Source organism: Nuphar pumila, chromosome 14 (assembly GCF_984573655.1).
Source record: "Nuphar pumila chromosome 14, dmNupPumi1.hap1.1, whole genome shotgun sequence".
In the NCBI taxonomy this organism is placed as follows: domain Eukaryota; kingdom Viridiplantae; phylum Streptophyta; class Magnoliopsida; order Nymphaeales; family Nymphaeaceae; genus Nuphar; species Nuphar pumila.
In genome coordinates this window covers 28963943-28985864 of record NC_143262.1, presented here as the reverse complement: position 1 = coordinate 28985864, position 21922 = coordinate 28963943, and the positions used below count along the sequence as shown (strand labels likewise).

Here is a 21922-nt window from a genome sequence, read left to right as displayed (position 1 = left end):
CCGGGTCGAACTCAGGGAACGAGAATATTTCGTATTCAAGTACACAAATCTAAACTATTCTTTATTGCCGAATTATTGAAATGTAAAATGTTCAAGAAAGGTAAAAACAACTAACTATTACAACAAATGAATACCCTTCGCAGAGGGCGTAAAGTGCAATATGTACAAACCCAATCAAATTCCTAATTCTAAAAATAAAAAGTAAAAATCTTCTACTCTTTTTCTTCCCCGTGTCGCATAATCACTTCCGCTCCAATCCCTTGCAATCCTGCACAAGTCAAACGACACGAGCAGTACACGAGATAAAAGTAAAAATTGTACTAAACAAAGTATACTAAAAAATTCTGAAAGATATCATGAAAGGAAGCTAATGACAATTCAGACTATATTAAACTAATAACAACTAGCTAATTAATTCAAAGACTAAAAATAGTATAAAAAAAAACTACCTAACATCATATTTCTTTACTAAGTAAACTAATTACTGATTAGCTAAGTATTCTAACTACAAAGCAATTACCATTGCTAATTAATTCAAATCAACTAATTAAACCTAAATTCAAAACAACTAAGTAAATGTATTAACTAATAAGCTAGTAGCATATGTTCAAAAATCAGAAATCACTAGTTTGATCCAAAACAGACAGTTAACTAATGCCAAAGATCAATCAAACAACCTTCAGACATTAGGCACCAAAGATTAGGAAACAACTACATTTGCTGGAAAACACTTATTTCAAAACAATTCTTTGCCGTGAGAATAAGGGAAAAAACAAACAATTAGGAAAATTGTGTTTTAAAAACAAACTCTGAAAATTATTTTTTTTTTTTAAAAATACATTATCGTAGAAGGGAATTTTCAGGATTGAATCAAAATCCACAACCTCACACAGGTGATTTCGGTTCCCACCGTGGTTCAGGGAGCTGAGCCACCAGAATTTCCGGCGAATCTTCCTGTTTATGCTAAATTTCACGGATGTTCAACCATGATGATGCAGGATATATACTTTTACTTCAGATCACAACATCCGATCGATTTTTTTCTCTCACGGTAAATCAAATGAAATCTCAATATCCTCCACCGGAACTCTCAATATCTTCCACCGGAAATCTCAACAGCCGTGAAATGAATTTCACGGCAACTCAAATGAAAGTGCCTCTTTCATATTTTCACGATAAATGTGATGTGAATCCGGCTACATCAGAGGATTCCAACGATCAATCAAAGAACAAAGATATTATAATCGGCTGGGCTAACGCAGGGGATTCTGGCAGAGATTCAGCCGATTGCCTGGTAGATCTCTGTTGATCCCTGAAATTCTTTTGCATATATATCTTTTTTTTTTTCGTTTTTCAACTTTTCTCTTTTTATTTTGGTTTTAAAGTCATAGCAGCAACAAGAAAAAGATCTGAAGAAGATGAAGAAGAAGAAGAAGAAGAAGAAGAAGAAGAAGAAGAAGAAGAAGAAGTTCTGAAGAAGAAGAAGAAGAAGAAGAAGAAGAAGAAGAAGAAGTTTTGAAAAACTCACCGTGAACCTTAGAGGGGTTAGGAAAGAGTTGGCCTCCTCCTGTACACCATCTCCGGATTGAAGACACCTCCACCTGAAACGAGAGAGAGAAATAGGGAGAAGGAGAAGAAGAAGAGAAGAATGAGGTGGAGGGGAGGGGTTAGGAAAGAGGGAGAGGCGCACAGGGGAAGACACCCCCTTTCCGTTTTTTCTGGGTTTTAAAAACAAGCAAACCGGTTTTTGAACCGGTTTGCTGTTTGTTTTAACAAAATCCAAACCGGCTGGAACCGGTTTACTTATTATATTTTCAGTTTTCAGAAATGCAAACCGGTTCAAGCCGGTTTGTGTTAGTTTTTTTTTTCAGTTTTTTTTTCAATTTTCAAAAATTACAAACCATGTAATAGTTTGTTTTTATTATATTAATTTTTTTTTAAAGTAAAGAAAACCGTATAAATCGGTTTATTATGAAAATATTCAAAAGTTTAAAAAAAACAAAACTCTTTATTTATAAAGAAACTCAAAAACTAATCTAACTATATATATATATATATATTTCTTTTCTAAAAAAAACAAACACTTAAAATGAATATAAAACTATTTTTCTCCATTTTTTTATTTTTTTATTTTTATTTTTAATAAAAACTAAAACTAAACTACTATGACTTATAACAAAAACTAAAATAGGCATAAAAATGTAAAATAAAACTATTTTTCATGCATTTTCTATTTTTAAATCATTTTAGCACATTTACTCGAAAACTAACATAAAATTGGGTTTTTGAAACATTATTTTATAAAATCATGCATATTTAAATGTTAATTAACCCTGAATTATATGCATGATCAAATACCCCCATGCTTATGTTTTGCTTGTCCTCGAGCAAACTAGAAAAATGCAAGAAATCAAACTATCACCTAACTCACTTTCGTAGGAATCACGGTTGCATTTAGCTCATGCAACAAGCCCTTTCAACCCCTGGGTTACCCCAGTGGACGAGTAAGGTCTCGTGAGGGTTTGCAGTGATGCTACCCACAAACATCTCTGTCATGTATGCAAAATATTACACATCCTTATAAGCAGTAGGTAATTAAAGACTTTGTTTTCACAAATATTTCATGTTACAAAAAAAAATCAAACATAATTAGAGTCTTTTATATACCACCACAGAAAAGAATTTCTTTCACTTTTCTAAATATCACAATTATTTATGTTTTATTCTTAGAAAATCCAATAAAAACATATTATTATTTACTTATCCTCACTCATATGTTTTCTGCACAGGTTTTCTCAATCACACTTCTAAGCACTGAACTTTTCTCTCTTTTTCAGCTCTTTTCTCGATTTTTTCATTTTTTTCACGCTTTTTCTTTTTGCGCACTTATTCTTCTCTTATAGCTTGCGTGTGGTCTGCTTTTATGCCTTGTGCAATGTCAATATCTTCTATACTTTTGCAATACATACCAAAAGATATCAACTAAGACATAAAAGTGACTTCCTTCATTCACCTTTATAACATGAGAGTCAAACATTTCAACTTGTATCTGTTCTCAGTTACTTAGGATCACGAAGTTTTCCACTCTCCTTTTCGAAAATGGAATTAAAAGTTTCAACTTACATCTAAGTTCCATCTACTAAGGATTGTGGAATTATCCAAACAACCTAACGCATGCTATATTTTTTTTTCTTTTTGAGCTCATTTTTACACTTTTGTTCATTTGCTTAGTTTTTCAAAAATAGAACTGTGCATATTCATATTTATGATTCAAAATAAACTCTAACATGTATCTATCATCATTTCTTCGAAATCCGCATAAACCACCATAATTTTTAGATCTATGTCAGAAAAATTTTTCGTGGGGCTTAAAAATCCTCTAAAAACATCAGATTTGAAATAACATTCATATAAGTTCAAACTCTTTCTTTAAAAATCTACTTTTCATGAGAGATGTGTAAACATGTGCAAGAACGTAAACAGAAATATCAAGGTGTGAACTCTACACCCTCCCTCATGCTTGAATGACACTGTCCCAGTGGCACTCCCCCATGCTTATATGAAACTCCGTGAATGCACATGAGAGGAAATAAATGAGGGAAAAGAGTAGAATGACCTGACATGAATTAAAAATATACTTCCTATGAATGTAATGAATGCAATGTATACATGACAAAACATAAAACTCATGAATGAAACAAAAAGAACATGAAAAACTCATGAATAAAACGAAAAAGTAAAAACAAAATAAAATCTATAAATTCTAAGCAAATCTAATAATATACAAGATATGGGTTGCCTCCCATAAAGCGCTAAGTTTCACATCCCCAGCCAGACGGATCCCTGGAAAAACCTTCATCGTCCATGAGATCAATGGACATGAAGTCAGGCTCAACCGGGCTCTATGTAGAAAAGAATGCCATCTGTGACACTACGCACTGTGTTTCCATCCCTTCTACCTCCAAATGTAGTATCATGACTCTCTTGACATGAAGAATAGAGATTAGTCTCATCTGAGAGACTGGTCAGGAAATGAGAGTCTAGGACCGACCGAGCATCAATGAATGCTACTTCAGACAAGTGGTGAATATGATCTGGCTTGACTTGGTCAAGCACCTTCTGCATCTGTACCTCTTTCTTACTGAAAACATTCGGTGATCCTAAAGGTTGAGAAAATGGGGCTTTATGAAGATGTGATGATAATGCATGATGTGGGCCTAGCCCCTTCTGCTGAGATATAACGGAAATCGACTCGTCAGTAAAAATGATATGGGGCTCATGAGTCGATTCCCGAGTGGGGAGACATACCTTCCCGCTCTGAAGGGATGTAACAGATTCGACTTGCACAAGATATGAAGCAGTGGGTTGCAAGTCAAATGACATGGACTCCTCTCCCTTGGATGTGACAACAGACTGACTATGAAGGTTCCCCTGGCTTTGTCTACTCAATGTTTGAGCTAACAGTCCCATTTGAGTCTCTAGCTGGGCTATCGACTGCGTATGGGAGCAAAAAGTGGCCTTGATATCAGAAAAGGCCTCTAACATCTTCTCCTGAAATAATGAACTTGGAATAGGCTCCTGAAGAGAAGGTAGACTAGACTGGGGATGAACCTGTGGAAAAATGGGATGCGAGTAACCTTGTGAAGGGTTACTGGGTCTATACTGTGTCTGGGAGGGCTGATGGGATGGGGAAATGGAATAGTTTCGCCAACCTGGGTTATATGGTGGTGTAAATGAATCAGACATGGGTCTAGCGAAACCTTGGGCAGCATTCACCTGCTCCTGAACGAATTCAGGATATAATGGTGCTACCGGACATTCTGAAACACAATGTGCAGGGCTAGCACATAGCTCGCACACTCTTCCTATTGGACTTCTCAAAGAATTTGCTAGGAATTGATCTAACTTCCTAGTCAACCTTGTTATGCAAATCTAACTCAGACCCAACTTCGGAAATCCCTAGTTTCTTAGGACCACTAGACAAAGATGTAGTCCTATCGAGCCATGAAGATAAAGCACGATACATCTTGTTTTCACTCAAGGTCTCAAATAGAGACCACACCTCATCCTCACTCTTGAGCATAAAAGTGCCCCCACAAGACGAATCAACCATTTGACGGTGCTTTTCAGTAAGCCCGTCATAAAAATACTGCACCAACTGCCAACGAGGCACCTGGTGATGGGGGCACTTGCGGAAAAGATCTTTCAATCTCTCCCAAGACTCGTGAAATTCTTCTCCCTCAATCTGTGAGAAACTGATTATGGCTTTACGAAACTGCTTCGTCTTACCAATTGGAAAGTATTTTTTAAGGAACTCGCGCTGCATTCCTTCCCAAGTGGTAATTTGAACCGTATCGAGAGCCTTTAGCCAATGTTTAGCTTTATCTTTGAGAGAGAACGGAAACAACGTCAACCTCAATGCATCATCTCCAAAATTGTTGATCCGCACTGTCGAGCAGATCTCCAAAAAATCATCAATATGACTATATGGGTCTTCATTGCTAAGGCCATGAAAGGATGGTAGCATTTGAATAATATTGGCCTTTATTTCAAATTGATTGGCTCCTACATCAGGTCTCGTGATGCAGGAGGTGGGAGTGTATATGGTGGGCATGAAGTACTCCTTAAGGGTACGGAACAACGACCGATTTTCGGCCATGGTGATAGGATGAGGAGTTCTCCTAACAAGAAACTCGGGACTCAATTAGCTCGGGTCGAGTGATCGTTGCCTGTGCATACACCTTGAAGTAGACCGGTGTAACACCCGTCCTAATTTTGGGTTTTCTACCTAACTAACGCACTAAGCGGCCAAACCACGCAAACCACAAAGCGAGTAAACTAAAAACAACAAAAACCACACAATCACCACGCAAGTAAACATAACAGAGATGATGCAAAGAAATATAAAATCTGTGTACGGTACCAATCGAACACAATCACCTCTAAGGGGATCCTAATGGGTAGGCTGTGAAGAAAAGTAAGCTCGTCTCTATGATATGCACATACGTGGTTCTAAACCTAAATGCACACAAACACTAGTCAATAAAGTGAATACTAATATTACGCCGTTCCCCGGCAACGGCGCCAAAAATTTGATGTCTTCTTTTAAATCGTTGTAATTTTGAAAAGATTTTTATATGAAAAACATGTGAAAACCAGACATCAAATAATAAAAAACGGTTCTCACTAGTGGATGAGACCGGGTCGAACTCAGGGAATGGGAATATTTCGTATTCAAGTACACAAATCTAAACTATTCTTTATTGCCGAATTATTGAAATGTAAAATGTTCAAGAAAGGTAAAAACAACTAACTATTACAACAAACGAATACCCTTCGCAGAGGGCGTAAAGTGCAATATTTACAAACCCAATCAAATTCCTAATTCTAAAAATAAAAAGTAAAAATCTTCTACTCTTTTTCTTCCCCGTGTCGCATAATCACTTCCGCTCCAATCCCTTGCAATCCTGCACAAGTCAAACGACACGAGCAGTACACAAGATAAAAGTAAAAATTGTACTAAACAAAGTATACTAAAAAATTCTAAAAGATATCATGAAAGGAAGCTAATGACAATTCAGACTATATTAAACTAATAACAACTAGCTAATTAATTCTAAGACTAAAAATAGTATAAAAAAAAAATACCTAACATCATATTTCTTTACTAAGTAAACTAATTACTGATTAGCTAAGTATTCTAACTACAAAGCAATTACCATTGCTAATTAATTCAAATCAACTAATTAAACCTAAATTCAAAACAACTAAGTAAATGTATTAACTAATCAGCTAGTAGCATATGTTCAAAAATCAGAAATCACTAGTTTGATCAAAAACAGACAGTTAACTAATGCCAAAGATCAATCAAACAACCTTCAGACAATAGGCACCAAAGATTAGGAAACAACTACATTTGCTGGAAAACACTTATTTCAAAACAATTCTTTGCCGTGAGAATAAGGGAAAAAACAAACAATTAGGAAAATTGTGTTTTAAAAACAAACTCTGAAAATTATTATTTTTTTTTAAAAACACATTATCGTAGAAGGGAATTTTCAGGATTGAATCGAAATCCACAACCTCACACAGGTGATTTCGGTTCCCACCGTGGTTCAGGGAGCTGAGCCACGAGAATTTCCGGCGAATCTTCCTGTTTATGCTAAATTTCACGGATGTTCAACCATGATGAAGCAGGATATATACTTTTACTTCAGATCACAACATCCGATCGATTTTTTTTTCTCTCATGGTAAATCAAATGAAATCTCAATATCCTCTACCGGAACTCTCAATATCTTCCACCGGAAATCTCAACAGCCGTGAAATGAATTTCACGGCAACTCAAATGAAAGTGCCTCTTTCATATTTTCACGATAAATGTGATGTGAATCCGGCTACATCAGAGGATTCCAACGATCAATCAAAGAACAAAGATATTATAATCGGCTGGGCTAACGCAGGGGATTCCGGCAGAGATTCAGCCGATTGCCCGACAGATCTCTGTTGATCACTGAAATTCTTTTGCATATATATCTTTTTTTTTTCGTTTTTCAACTTTTCTCTTTTTATTTTGGTTTTAAAGTCATAGCAGCAACAAGAAAAAGATCTGAAGAAGATGAAGAAGAAGAAGAAGAAGAAGAAGTTCTGAAAAACTCACCGTGAACCTTAGAGGGGTTAGGAAAGAGTTGGCCCCCTCCTGTACACCATCTCCGAATTGCAGACACCTCCACCTGAAACGAGAGAGAGAAATAGGGAGAAGAAGAAGAAGAAGAGAAGAATGAGGTGGAGGGGAGGGGTTAGGAAAGAGGGAGAGGCGCACAGGGGAAGACACCCCCCTTTCCGTTTTTTCTGGGTTTTAAAAACAAGCAAACCGGTTTTGAACCGGTTTGCTGTTTGTTTTAACAAAATCCAAACCGGCTGGAACCGGTTTACTTATTATATTTTCAGTTTTCATAAATGCAAACCGGTTCAAGCCGGTTTGTGTTATTTTTTTTTTCAGTTTTTTTTTCAATTTTCAAAAATTACAAACCATGTAATGGTTTGTTTTTATTATATTATTTTTTTTCATTTTTAAAAGTAAAGAAAACCGTATAAATCGGTTTATTATGAAAATATTTAAAAGTTAAAAAAAAACAAAACTCTTTATTTATAAAGAAACTCAAAAACTAATCTAACTATATATATATATATATATTTTTCTTTTCTAAAAAAAAAACAAACACTTAAAATGAATATAAAACTATTTTTCTCCATTTTTTTTATTTTTTTATTTTTATTTTTAATAAAAACTAAAACTAAACTACTATGACTTATAACAAAAACTAAAATAGGCATAAAAATGTAAAATAAAACTATTTTTCATGCATTTTCTATTTTTAAATCATTTTAGCACATTTACTCGAAAACTAACATAAAATTGGGTTTTTGAAACATTATTTTATAAAATCATGCATATTTAAATGTTAATTAACCCTGAATTATATGCATGATCATCCCCCCTCCTTCTTGCCCCTCTCTTCTCTCTCTTCCTTGCTCTCTCTTGCTTTTTTGCCAATTTCTTTCTCTCCTTGTTCTCTCCTTCTTCTTCTTCTTTTCCTTTTTCTTCAAGCTTCAAACATTTTCATCATCAGCAACTTCTTCCTCTTCGTTGGGGCAACGTGGATGCAGCTGGATCAACCATCTTCTTCTCAATCCATCTATCGGAGGCAAACTGCATGGTGAACCTCTTCTCCCTCTTCTTTGTAGTATCCAGGATCATAGTCAGTAACAGTTGTTTATTTTGATTTGCATCTAGTTAGATTACAAAGTTTTCTTGTCTCAGCGTGTCATGTTTATTCAGTAGTTTGTGTTTTCTTATTCAATGACCTGCATTTTATTTTATATATATATATATATATATATCATTCAATCTATGTGTTTAGTTTGTTCAGTATCAACGTTTGTTTGTTTTAGCATGTTGATGTCTTTCATTTTATTATTTCTTAGTCGTTCTGCATTAGCATGTTAGCGTCTTTCATATTTTTAGTGTTTAGTCGTTCTTCCGATGTGTGTTAGAACTGAATTAGTTCCTATAATATTGACATAGTATGACATAGGTTGTTTATCATTTGATCAAGTATTTAGTTTACTATAGATTTTATATTTTATAATTCATGATTTTTGCCACTGAGTAGGTCATTCAATAAATTAACAGTGGGCTGAATAGAATTATTAATTATTTGCTACAGTTGTTGGTTGTCTTAAACGTTGAGTATTTCACACCTTGTGTATTTCAATAGTCATTTTCTTTTATTAATTGTATACAAGGTGTGGTGTTTCATCAGTTTTTTTTTATTATATGTTGTTCATGGGTTGCACGTTAACATCAAACATGCTGCTAGAGTGATTGACGTTAATGTGGCTAACATAGTTTCTTTGTTATGTTTTAGCTAGTGTGTTAGCTTTAAATAGCCGTAAGTCATTAGTTACTAATTATTTTAGTAATTTATTGCATTAGCCATGAGTTCTTTTGCATTAGTCATTGTTTAGGTAGTTCCAGCCTTAGCTTATTTTAATTATTTCAAGCAATTCATTAGATGCAAACTTTAGTTGGTTATTTCAAAGTTTGATTCATTAGTTGAGGTGATTGAAGTTGTTTTAATTAGTTAGGTTGTTTTGCTATTTTATCTTTTAGTGTTAGTTGTTACATGAGTTGATTCATAGGTAGTTCTTGTTTTAGTTTGTTTAATTCTTGTTTTTGCTGAAATTTTTTTAGTCATTAGTTAGTAAATTTTTGTTTAGATCTATTTGTACTGCTTCATTTTGTTTTCGTGTTTTGCAGGGAAGCATTAGAACGTTCTGTAGAGCCCTTTTCGTACCCTCAAAGTACCCTCTGAGGCCCCTTCAAGCCCTCAGAAGTGCCCTCAGAGGGACCACAAAGTAATATGCAAATAAGAAAAGCAAAAGAAGGGGGATACTAAAAACTCAAGCACTGAAGACTTTTTCCTTGATTCTTAGATTAAGTTTTCATTTTTTTTATTGTAATAAGGCCGTTAATTATTGTTTAAAGTTCTCCACAGAGGGCTGCACTATTTCCTTATTAACTCGATTAATTGAAGTTTTCTTTTTGGCAATAAAGCATAGTTTAGCTTGTGTGTTTGAATACAAGTATTTTTCGTTCCCTGAGTTTGACCCGGACTCCACCACTCGTGCGAGCCAGTTTTTATATTTTTGGTGTCTGGCTTTCACTTGATTTTGATTAAAAATATTGTTTTAAAAGGGGTTTTCTAAAACTTATACCAAATTTTTGGCACTGTTGCCGAGAAATGATCATATATATATGGTTAGGAGATAATTGGAGGAGAAGCTAAGAAGGAGATGACTGAATCGACCAAGAAAAGGAAGGAGGGGGAGAGAGATAGATGACTAAGAGATAATTGGAGTATGGTTAGGATTTGGGAAATCCTTAACAAGTTGTTAAAGCCAAATCTCTAGCCAATTGGTCTAGATCCAATATTCTTCGTGAGAACCCAATTGGTTACAAGCGTAAGATGAATATAAGTGAGAAGCATGGCCTATTTGAAGTCCTTAATGGTTCTAAAAGACCATGTTACCCCTCTAAAAACCCAATCCATTACATTCCCAAAATACCCTTGCCCAATTACATTCAAGTCCCTTACATCTCATCCCAATGCCCAACCTACCCATTGGACCCACTTATGCACTAACGAATCCCATATAGAGTCTCGACTCAGCTAGGTTGGTATCAACTCCCCCAATCTTAAGGCAAGTATAGAGGTGACATATGTATGTACCATGGTAATGAGTGAAATAGAGTGGATGGCTTTTTGGTCCTCCCATATCCCAAATTTAGAGTGTTTGTTGAGTTAATTGTAACCATGAAAAAGATTGGCCCTTTATAATTTAGAAACATGATTGGATTTTACACTGAGGAAAACAATTTTATAGTAGTTCAGTCAACATGACCTAAGTCTACTGTGGGGTCTCTCTCTTTTGGTCTTCACACCTTTGAGAGAGGGTCTCTCTTTTTGTTTATGATCCCAAGGAATACACATTTTGGGGGTCTCCGGCTGATTTGGGAGTGTCAGTTATAATCAAACTCCTTTTTGATACATGTTTTGTGTTTATAAGATTCCTTCTTTACTTCATTCTCTTTGATTATAAGGAATCCTTGTTTGAAACAACCACCCACATGAGAGAGCTGGTTGAGATTCTTGATTTCAATATTTGGATCCACATACATATTTGCTTCAACATGTGAATATGCTTGTAGGAGATCCAGTAAAAGACAACTTGGTTGTAGATCATGTATGAATTATAGATCTGGATCTTCTTTCACACGCACCCTTAAGCTAATCTCTCTAAGATTCAGCTTGTTTCTAAAATATTGGAATTTTGGACCAGGTAGGGCTTTGTAAGAATGTCTGCTAATTGATTCTTGGATGGGATGAACTGAACTTCAACTTCAACATGAGCCACCTTTTCTCTAACAAAGTGAAAATAGTTTTCTATATGTTTTGTTTTGGCATGAAACACAGGATTGACTCTTAAATATATAGCTCTCAAATTGTCACATCAAAAGTATTGGCACCTAAGGATACTTGGAACCCAAATCTTCTAAAAGTTGCTTATGCCACATTAATTCTGAAACTACTCATGCAATGTCCTTGTATTCTGCTTATGTACTTGACTGAGCAAATATGTAGTTCTTGAAAGATCTCTATGGCAGTAGATTGGGTTTCACATTCATGTGGTACCCACCAATCGACTTTTTATAATCTGAGCAGCTTTCCCAGTCAACATCAAAGAATCTAGCAAGCCTGAGATTATTGGACCGACTAGTGTGTAATCCATAATTGAGAGTTCTTTTGAGACATCACATGACTTGCTTGACATGGGTCCAATGGCCCTGTGTAGTCTCATGCATAAACTAACATGCCTTGTTTAAGTCAAAAGCTATGTCTAGGTGTAAAACTCGTGAATAAAAAATAATAATAAAATAAAATATTTTGGATCCATGTTGGATCCGATCAGATCCAACCCAGATCTGGGTCCACACAGTTGTGCCCCCCCCCCCTTTCTTTTTAACGCAACACCCGAACCCCCTTCATCTTCTCTCTCCTCCTCCTGACTTGTCGCCGAGCCATAAGGCGAGCTCATTGAGGCCAGGGTCGAGCTGTCGCCTGAGCCAAGCTCACACCCGACAGCCTCACCAGCCTATCTTTCGTCCTTGCCCCCTGCCGTCTCTCCCTGAGTCACCTTACTAAGCTAAGCTCGGTTTGAACCGAGCCGAACATGGTTCTCTCAGCTGGAGGACCGAGCTTAGGGTTTGGGTGCCAGACCTGGCTCTGCCTAGTAGTCGAGCCCTCTCCATAGCACCCGTCTAGTAGTCGGCCTATTAGTGCAAGGGATTGATACTTATGGGAATGGAAGCCTGATCACCCGTCTAGTCGCCAAGCCCCCCTCCACGGCACCAAACCCCTTGGGGCTGTTGGTGATGTAATTCGCCACAGTTGAAAACCGATGGCTGATAACATTTGTGTGATGCACTAATTGATAGTGGTGGACTAGAAATCTTTTGCCACTCATTTAATGAAAGTCAGGCACTCAATGATGAAATTTGTGTGCTTGCATTTGAGAAAGTAGTGTACATTGACTCGCTATATCGTTTTTTGTTCACACTTTAGAATAAACTTCATATTATCACTGCCTCTCCAAAAAAAAAAAATCTTGTCAGAATATCCTTCAAATTAGAAAGAAAAAGTTCACATCTGGAGTTAGGAAGAAAAAATTAAGGAAATTCTGCAGAAAACTGTGAAAAGGTAGACAATTTTATTCAACTCGCATAAACTCTCACTTTCCTTTTGTCCAAGTCCAAATAAATATATCAGTATGTTTTGAAAACCATGGGGCAATTGAATTACCATGTAGTGCATATCAGGCCCATCATCAACTACGATAAGAGCTCCTCCTCCAGATGCCTCAACAGAAACTATATCCACCTTGCCACCAACATGTGTACGTAACAACGCACCATCTATCAAATTGCTCAGTGCCTGTCTTAGAGCAGCTTCCTCGACTGCAGCTTCCAGTGGAACAGAGAATTGCTTTGACTTTAAGTGATCGCTGCTGCTTGTGAGCCAAAGGCTGTGCAGCCCCCCACTAACTTTGCCAATATATTAGACATATTGCATGGTCTACCTGAGAGTATTCTGTGCTACAGATATGCCCCAAAGGGGTTTGGCGTAGTGCGGGATGGGGCCTAGGCCGCTAGACGGGCGGTTTAGGTTCAAATCTCACTGGCGCCAATCCCCTGCGCAAGCTGGCTCTCTGGAGGTGAGGGGTAAGCCACGGTTTTATGCCGCTGGAGAAGCCACCGTAGGTTGGCAAGCTTAGTCCAGTGCGGCTAGGTCTCTTACTCCGGGGTGGTTTCTACGTCCTTATGAAAAACTATAAAAAGATATAAAGAAGATTTTACAGAAAACTTTTGAGACAGCAGCAAAATATATTTTTTTAAATAAGTTATACATCGACCGGGTCCGGATACTTGATTATGGAATATGGATCCAAGAAACAAATACTAAGTCAGATCCTTCTTGTTCCCAATATTTCTATGGCTGTTATATTGGCAAAGAATTTCAGATAGTGTTGCAACTGGATCTTACATGGTTGTACTTGGATTGGCCTCTGCCTCCATGTATTGCTGTTAATTTCTCAGGTCTGGCCTAGATTTGGGTCAGATCCATCCTATATTCCGTGATGTGTCAATAAGGCTATCGATGGTATGGAAAATCTGACCCAGTCTGATCTGAAACAAACTGACCCGGATCACAGTCAGTTTTGTAGTTGGAACCCTAGAAATAGTACCAAACCCACCACCTGTCCGCTTTGTTTTGTCCACAACGAGTTTGTAATTGGATCCCCAGACCTTGATCCAAGCAGATCCAAGTACAAAGAGCATGACCAAAGCTGCTAGCTTAGAAAAGAGCTTGTTGCGGTTCATTAAATAAACTTGCATTATTTCTTCTCAAAAAAATAAAACTTGCATTCAGCTTGATATACCAACACAAAGCCATAGTTTGAATGCAGATATGGGTAGACTTTCCTGACCCGGTTTGATTCCATCCAGTCTTACACTCAACTATATATGCAATCTAGCTTAAACAGTGTGGGTCACAGGTTTGGATCCAACTTGCTATCAGCCCCATGGTTGTTTGGGATACAAAACTTAGAAATGGAGACAATTATGAAAGGAAACAAGAAAGATTCATGACAAATTTGTCTTATCCAAGTCTGATCATCGACTTTCTCGATATTTATATTTCAAACAAATTTTTTTTTTTTTAAATTTTGTGATGGATATCCGTCGCTAATATTTGGTTTTGTGACGAAATATAATCCGTCGCTAAAGTAGCGACGGATATGTATCTGTCGCAAAACCAAATCCGTGCTTATTTAGCGACGGATTATGTTCGTCGCTAATCCATCATTAATTAGTGATGAATTAATGACAAATCAGTTCTGTCGCTAATTAGCGACTAAGAATATGCGACAAACGCTATCCATTGCGAATTCATCGCCAATCCGTCGCTAAACATCATCAGCGATGGATTTGCAACGGTCGCTAGTATGCATTTTTCTTGTAGTGGGTCACAGGTTACGGTCCAACTTGCTATCAGCCCCATGGTTGTTTGGGATACAAAACTTAGAAATGGAGACAATTATGAAAGGAAACAAGAAAGATTAGTTATGCAGGCGGTAGCCAAGAAAGACGTGCAAATCAACACTGAGATCAGGATGTATATAATCGTACGATCCTAAGTCCCCCTTACGAGACAAAGTATAATTCTTTAAAGTATGAAAGATATAGATTAGTGAAACTTCCAAGCAATTATTTGCTCCAAGCTAAATGCCAACTTGTATGCGTGGATCAGTTATGGTCATATCATATATATGACGTTATATTCCATCACCACCACACATCTCAAGCTTGATGCAGGTGTGCGCAGACCTCATTTTCTCACATATCACATGGCCCCCAAATGAGATGTTCGGTGGGGATTCAATATAACTGAAGATTGTTTATATGAAAGCTCGTAATCTATGAGACCCACCACTTCCAGAATCTTGCTTGGCTATATGATAAATGGCCGTGCAAGATACGGCAGTAAAAAAGGCTAGCATGATAACTATTACAGTGGGTAGACGTAGACGACCTTGGTTCAAACTTAGTCCAAGTCTCAGTCAATAAAGTAAAAAAAAAAACCAATGTATTCCACAAACCATCGGAAAATGATCATTTCAATAGATGTAGGGTTTTTAAGACACCAATCAGTTGGCAGAGCCCACTTTAGCTTGCTGTAGGCCCCATTGAATTCTGAAGTGTAATCGACGGTCTGGACCAGAGGGATGATTTGAGGGCTCGAGTGAGATCCCGATCTCTCTATAAAGAGGAGCTGTCAGGCTTCCTCACATGCACATTCTATCTGCATGCAACACATTAATCTCTTTAGTGCAATTATGGATGCCTCTCCCTTCGCTCATCTTGCTTCAATAGTTTCGATTATCTGGTGGCCAGAAGCATGGCTGGCCATTCTAAGTTTCATCTGCATTCTCAGCTACCGAAGACAAAGGCATGCACCACTCATAAGCTGGCCCATTGTGGGAATGCTTCCTAGTGTTCTCATGAACATCCATGGCTTTTACGATTGGATCACAGGTCGACTCGCCGTGGCTGGTGGGACGATTTGTTTCGAAGGCCCTGTATTCTATGGCATGAAAGTCGTAGCGACTTGCGACCCGAGAAACATAGAGTACGTCCTCAAGACCAAGTTCGAGAATTTCCCAAAAGGCGAAGATTTTCGCGAAATATTTCACGATCTGTTTGGCGACGGGCTCGCAAACTCGGATGGTGAATCGTGGAAGCTCCAAAGAAGAGTGGCTCACAGCCATATCCATTCTAAGGACTTCCGGCTGTTCTCTTCGAAGATCACACAAGACATAGTCAAGACCCAGCTTGTGCCGGTGCTCAAGCACTGGGCACGTCTTGGCTCGGTCTTGGACCTTCAAAACGTGTTCGTGAGGTTCACCTTTGACGCCACATGGACAGCAGTCTTCGGTGCAAGCCCCGAATGCCTGTGTCTCAACTTCCCCAGAGCCCCCTGCTCAGAGGCCATTGATGCCATCACGGAGGCAATCTTCTATAGGCACATAGTCCCTAACTTCGTGTGGCGACTTCTTCGCTACTTCAACCTTGGCAAAGAAAAGCAAGTCAATGATGCAAAGGCAGTGTTGAACGAGGCAGCGTCACAAAAAGTTGCCATGAAGAAGGTGGCTCCCACTAGCGATGATCTATTGTCCAAGTATGTTGGCATGTTTGATGATGACGCCTTTCTGAGGGACTCTACTATTAACTTTCTGCTGGCTGCTAGAGACACTTCGGCTGCTACACTGACATGGTTCATCTGGTTGGTTTCTAAGCATCCCCATGTGGAAGCCAAGATCTTGGAGGAGTTGACGGCAATCATTGAGAGAAAAGATACAGAGAGAACATCATCTCCACCACCAGCATTTAGCAGTGAGGATTTGCAGAAGATGGTCTACCTTCATGCATGCCTATGTGAAACACTAAGGCTTTACCCTTCTGTGCCTATCAACAACAGAAGTGTGCTGGCAGAAGATAAGCTGCCTGATGGCACTGCTTTGAAACCAGGAATGAAGGTTTTCTTCATTCCATACTCTGCAGGGAGGATGAAGTGGGCATGGGGAGAAGATTGCTTGGAATTCAAACCGGAGAGATGGATAGACGGCGAAGGAAAATTGAAGCATGAGGTCGATGGGTCGAGGTTTGCAGCCTTTAATGGAGGACCTAGAACCTGTGTGGGCAAAGATATGGCATTCGTTCAGATGAAGTATGCAGCGGCTGAAGTGCTTTTGAATTTCGAGGTTAAGGTCGTGGAAGGCCATCAGGTTTCTCCCAAGGCCTCAGTCATCATGTTCATGAAGAATGGATTGCCAGTTACACTGAAGGAAAGGCTTCCTTAGAAAACAACATGTATAAATAAATAAATAACCCGCCCCGCCGTGATCGAGTCCGCCTTATAATCGTCGCATTTATTTCACTTCCAGAGTTTACCACCTTGCTAGGGTGTGACCGCTGTAGTTTGTTCCAAGTTGGTTCCTTTTCATAGAAAATAAATAAATAAATCTCTCTCTCTATTTATATACCATACAGTGGTACACTCATGTTTACAGATCTAACCATAAAATGATAAATCTAGCATAGTTTATTTACTAAGATTTCATTTTTGAGATGGTGAAAATCAATGGCTCACAATTCATGAAAATAAGGGTTGTTTAAAAATTACATAAAACGTTGTATTTGAGCCAACTTTAATACATAAAAATAATAAATAAAATATGCTAAGCATATCAAATGGTTAGGTGTTTCTTTTAGAGTCTATATCTATGTAAATCAAGCATGTGATACCATAAGCAATGGTGGTACAATACCACCATAGAAGCGCTCTCTCTCTTGCAGGCAGAATTTTATAAATCAGAGAATAGATACATAGAGAATGACGAGGTGTCACTCACATGCACTTTACACAAACTGAAAATTTAAGCATAAAAGATTCATTGGATTGAGGTCATATGAAGTCGATCCTTCGCCGAAGCTTCCACAATGCCACATTAGCTATTACGTTGCTTGGGAGCTCGCTGCCCAGACGACGTCTAACATTGCACTGCTACGAGATTTCTTGCCAAGTGAGAAGCACAAAGCATCCCCAAGTGAACTCGATCTTAGCGCTTCTTGGCCGAATGAAGGTAGCCAAAAGAACCTCCCTAAGATAAAGCTTTTTTTCCCAAAAAACTACAAGACACAATTTGCTACACTTTTGAGCATGTTGACAATTCCAAAATAAGTAGTCTGCACTCCCTTCTTCTCTTTTACACATGATACATTGACTAAGGAGGCTGAACCCTTTTCTTTTCATACTTGGTCCATGAGCAATTTGTCATGAAGGAGTAACCAGCCCATAGTGATGCCTCTAATAGGAAAAGAATTATGCCATAAAGCTTCTACCGGAAGCCATTGTGCCATTGGATTGCCAAGAGAGCGATAGCAAGAAGAAGTGAAGAAAACACCATTAAGAGAATGTTTCCACAAACACAAATCAATGAAATAGTTGAGTTTAAGTGGAACCAACATATTCATAATACACAACCATTCCACAAAAACAAATGGTGATGGGTTTCTTCTAAGTTGAACTTCCCAACAACATAATTGGTCTTAATAAGAACATACCATCTTCTCCTTCCCTTTTGCAATCCAATATAAGTAAAAAGGTCCTTTAGGCACCCGTCCCCACACCATTCATCTTTCCAAAATCTAGTTTTGCACCCATTTTCAACCTCAACACCAAGGGATTCAAGAAGGGTTGGCAATAGCTTTACCCAACCCTTCCAAATCTCGAATTACCCCCATCCATTTTAATCCCCCATCCCATTCCCACGACCATCCCGTCAAACCATATTTGTGCTTGATAAGCACCACCCATGTTTTATTCTCCTTAAGAAGTAACCATAACCATTTAAGCAAAAGAGACTTGTTCCATATGTCAACTTCTTTAATACCCAACCCACCTTCTTCCTTGGATCAAGAGATTAGTTCTCAAGTTGCCAAATGCATTTTTTCCTTTTGAGCTTTTCCCGACCAAAGAAAAATTTGAAGAGAACGATTGATCTTTCTTCTAGTCTTTTGAGGAATAGAAAAGAATTGAAGAAAGTACAATAAGAAAGATGAGAGAACATACTTTACAAGTGTTATCCTTCCCGCAAAAGATAAAATTAGTCCAGCCCAAGCACTAATTTTTGCCACAACCTTTTCTTATATCACCTTTCAATAGTTATCCCAAGCGACACCAAGATGTAGAGGAAGGCCAAGATACTTTATGAGGAGGTCACCAATTGGACATCCAAATAACGTGGAAACAAACTTATCCACTGGATCCGATGCCCCAAATGAAATGAAGAAAGTTTTGAACCCATTGATGGAGAGGCCCAACAACTAAAAAAATACTCTCAATAGGGTCCACAACCGAGCAATATTTTGTTGACAAGCATGAGCAAAGATTAAAATATTATGGAAAAAAGGATATGTGAAAATTTAGGGCAGCCCGGCTTGTCCACACTCATGAAAATATCACTTGAAGTAGCCGAGACAAGCATAGAAGATTTTACCTCCATAACATTCAAAAGAAGAAGGGGGGATAGGTGGTCGCCTTGACACAACCTCCTACTTAAGTTAAAGAACGCACCTTGCTTGCCATTATCACAAATTGTCATAGAGGATATATAGAGAATCTCTTCTCATCTCTTCTTACATCCAACATTCCTTCACAAATTCAAACAATGAAAACATGAGGTAACAAAGATGCAAGATGGAGTAATCAGAAGGAAGACATATCATGCTTTCAGTAATGGTACCTTCCGGTTTAAACCTGTAATATCACGTATTTTAATACTTAATCATTTTATAATTTTGACAAAAAATTGGCTGTCTGGGAGAAAAATTGTTTGAGGCTCGATTTTTATACTGAAGTCTTTGAGTTTGGGCTTGACCCAGGTCTCATCGACAAGGTCGAGGCGAGCCAAATGAAACATGAGAAAGAGTTTTAATTTTGACCTTTAAATTCAAGCAAAATTCGAGCGAAATTCAGGTTATTTTCAGACAAAATTCAAAATTTGGTATTTGTGTGATATATCGTTGGATGCGTCTCAGAATTCTAAGAACAATGATATTTTAATTTTTTGAATTTGAGTCTCGATTGGCCCGAAAATCATGTTTTTTTGAAAATTCAGTAGTTTATCGAAATGGATCCGAAGTTGGATCAGATTGGACCCAAGGCCTAGGATCCAATTTTTTTTGGATTTGGGTTCTATTTAGGTCCTACTTAAATCTGAATCGGATCCAGGTCTTGATCTATTTTTGTTTTGGGTATGGGTTTGGATCTGGATCTAAATCCAAGCCCAATGTTTATCCAACTTTAAATTCAGTATAAAGCCTTAATTTGAGTTTTATTATAGTTAAGAAGCCTTTAGGGTTAATTTGGTTATTTTTGGAAGTTTTTAGATAATTTTTATTAATTAATATTCAAAAATTAATTAATTAATATTAATTCTAAGTTTCTATTTTTGGGCTGAGTAGGAATTCTTAAAAGAGTCCTTACTCTTGCTTATGAGTGGTTAAGAAAGAGTTTTAAAAGTTTTATAAAGTTAGAAAACTACCAAATGTAGAAAAGTCAACATTTGGTAGAGTTTAAAAGAATTAGAAAACACAAGAGAGAGGGAGTTCCACTTTTTCTGAACTCTTAGAAGAGAACTGGAGAAATAGGGGGGGGGGGGGGAGGTGACCCCCTCTCCCACCCATTACTTAAAAAAAAAAAGAGAGAGAGAAAAAAAGAGAAAGAGAAAGAGAGAGAGAGAGAGAGAGAGGAGGAAGAGGAAGAGAAAGAGGGTTCCTCTTCTCCAACAACCCTTGTTCCTCCATCATTCTTCTCTATTTTTTGATATTTATCAAAGGTATAGGTCTCTTCTTTTGACTTAAGTGAAAAATTGAATACCGATTCGATTCTCATGCTTACCATGACCTAAATCCATGGTTAATGAGTGAATCTATGTGTTTACTCAAGTATACATGAATGAGGATCCATAGATCCTCTTTTATATAGGTATTTTCAGTCCTTTTCATATAAAAAAAAATTCTGTGTATGGGTTTTCTAAACAAAAACAAATTTTTATTTCATGTTAAGTGAGCTTTTTAACACTTGTTTTATAGTGAATTTGATTCCTACATGATTTCATATATGCATATGATATTAGATGCATGTCCAAGTGTTATGAATAGAAAAAAATTGTGTAAGCATGCATAATGTTATTTTAAATCTATAAATGCATGCATAAATGAATGTTGTCCATACTTATGAACATGTTTAGGGCAGCTCTACAGGGAAAGAAAAAAAAGACATATTTTTTTAATAATGTTTTGGGGTTACTGCTGGGGCCAGCCGAGCTGCAGTCGCTGGAGCAGTCAGCCCCAGCCGACTGGGTCGGTTGGGCTTAGTGGCTGACCCAGCCGACCGGGTCATGGTTACGAAAAAAAAAATTCTTTTTGGTTGGTGGTTGTTCAGCCTAACAACACACAGACCCAGACTAAGCCCTGTGCATGGGCTGTCAGGCCGAGCCGACAGGGTAGACTGGGCTGACTCGGCCAGCCCAGCTGGTTAACGACCTGCCTGACCTAGCCGGGCACTTGGGGCAGGACTGGAACAAGCCTAGTAGGGTGGGTCAGACCCAACCCAGCTGACCAGGGTCAGGTGGGCTTGCTGGTAAACCCAGCCGACTGGGTCGACTGGGTGTGAACCCTGTAGAAAAAAGGTAACCCTAGCCACCTGACAGTTGACTGGGTGCAGGCTAAATTATACACCCAGTTGACTGTCAGTCGTCTCGGCATGGACCAGAATTTGAGTATATATATATATATATATATATATATATATATATATATATATATATATATATATATATATATATATATATAGTGTGTGTGTGTGTGTGTGTGTGTGTTTGTGTTGCCCGTTGCAGATTCCAGAATATGCTAGAAAGAACTTTTTATATGCGTATGATTAACAAGTTTTGCGTGAGCAATGCTCAAGACAATGTTAATTACATGGGTATGTTGTGAACATGTACTAATCTGAAATTTTAGATCATGTTGCATGTATATAGTTGCACAAGTAGTCACACATGTAAAGAGAGTCATGAATGAAAGCTTACATGCGACATAATTATTTGAATTAAAACTTGCATTCGCCATGAATAATTGTAGTATACAATTGACACAAATGTTTGAATCAGA

The 21922-nt window shown here is 37.7% G+C and overlaps 1 pseudogene; it reads left to right on the top strand.

Annotated features, from left to right (window-relative positions):
* The first annotated feature begins 15522 nt into the window (after positions 1-15522).
* LOC149816700 (cytochrome P450 86B1 pseudogene) lies at positions 15523-17046 on the top strand (annotated as a pseudogene).
* Positions 17047-21922: the final 4876 nt, after the last annotated feature.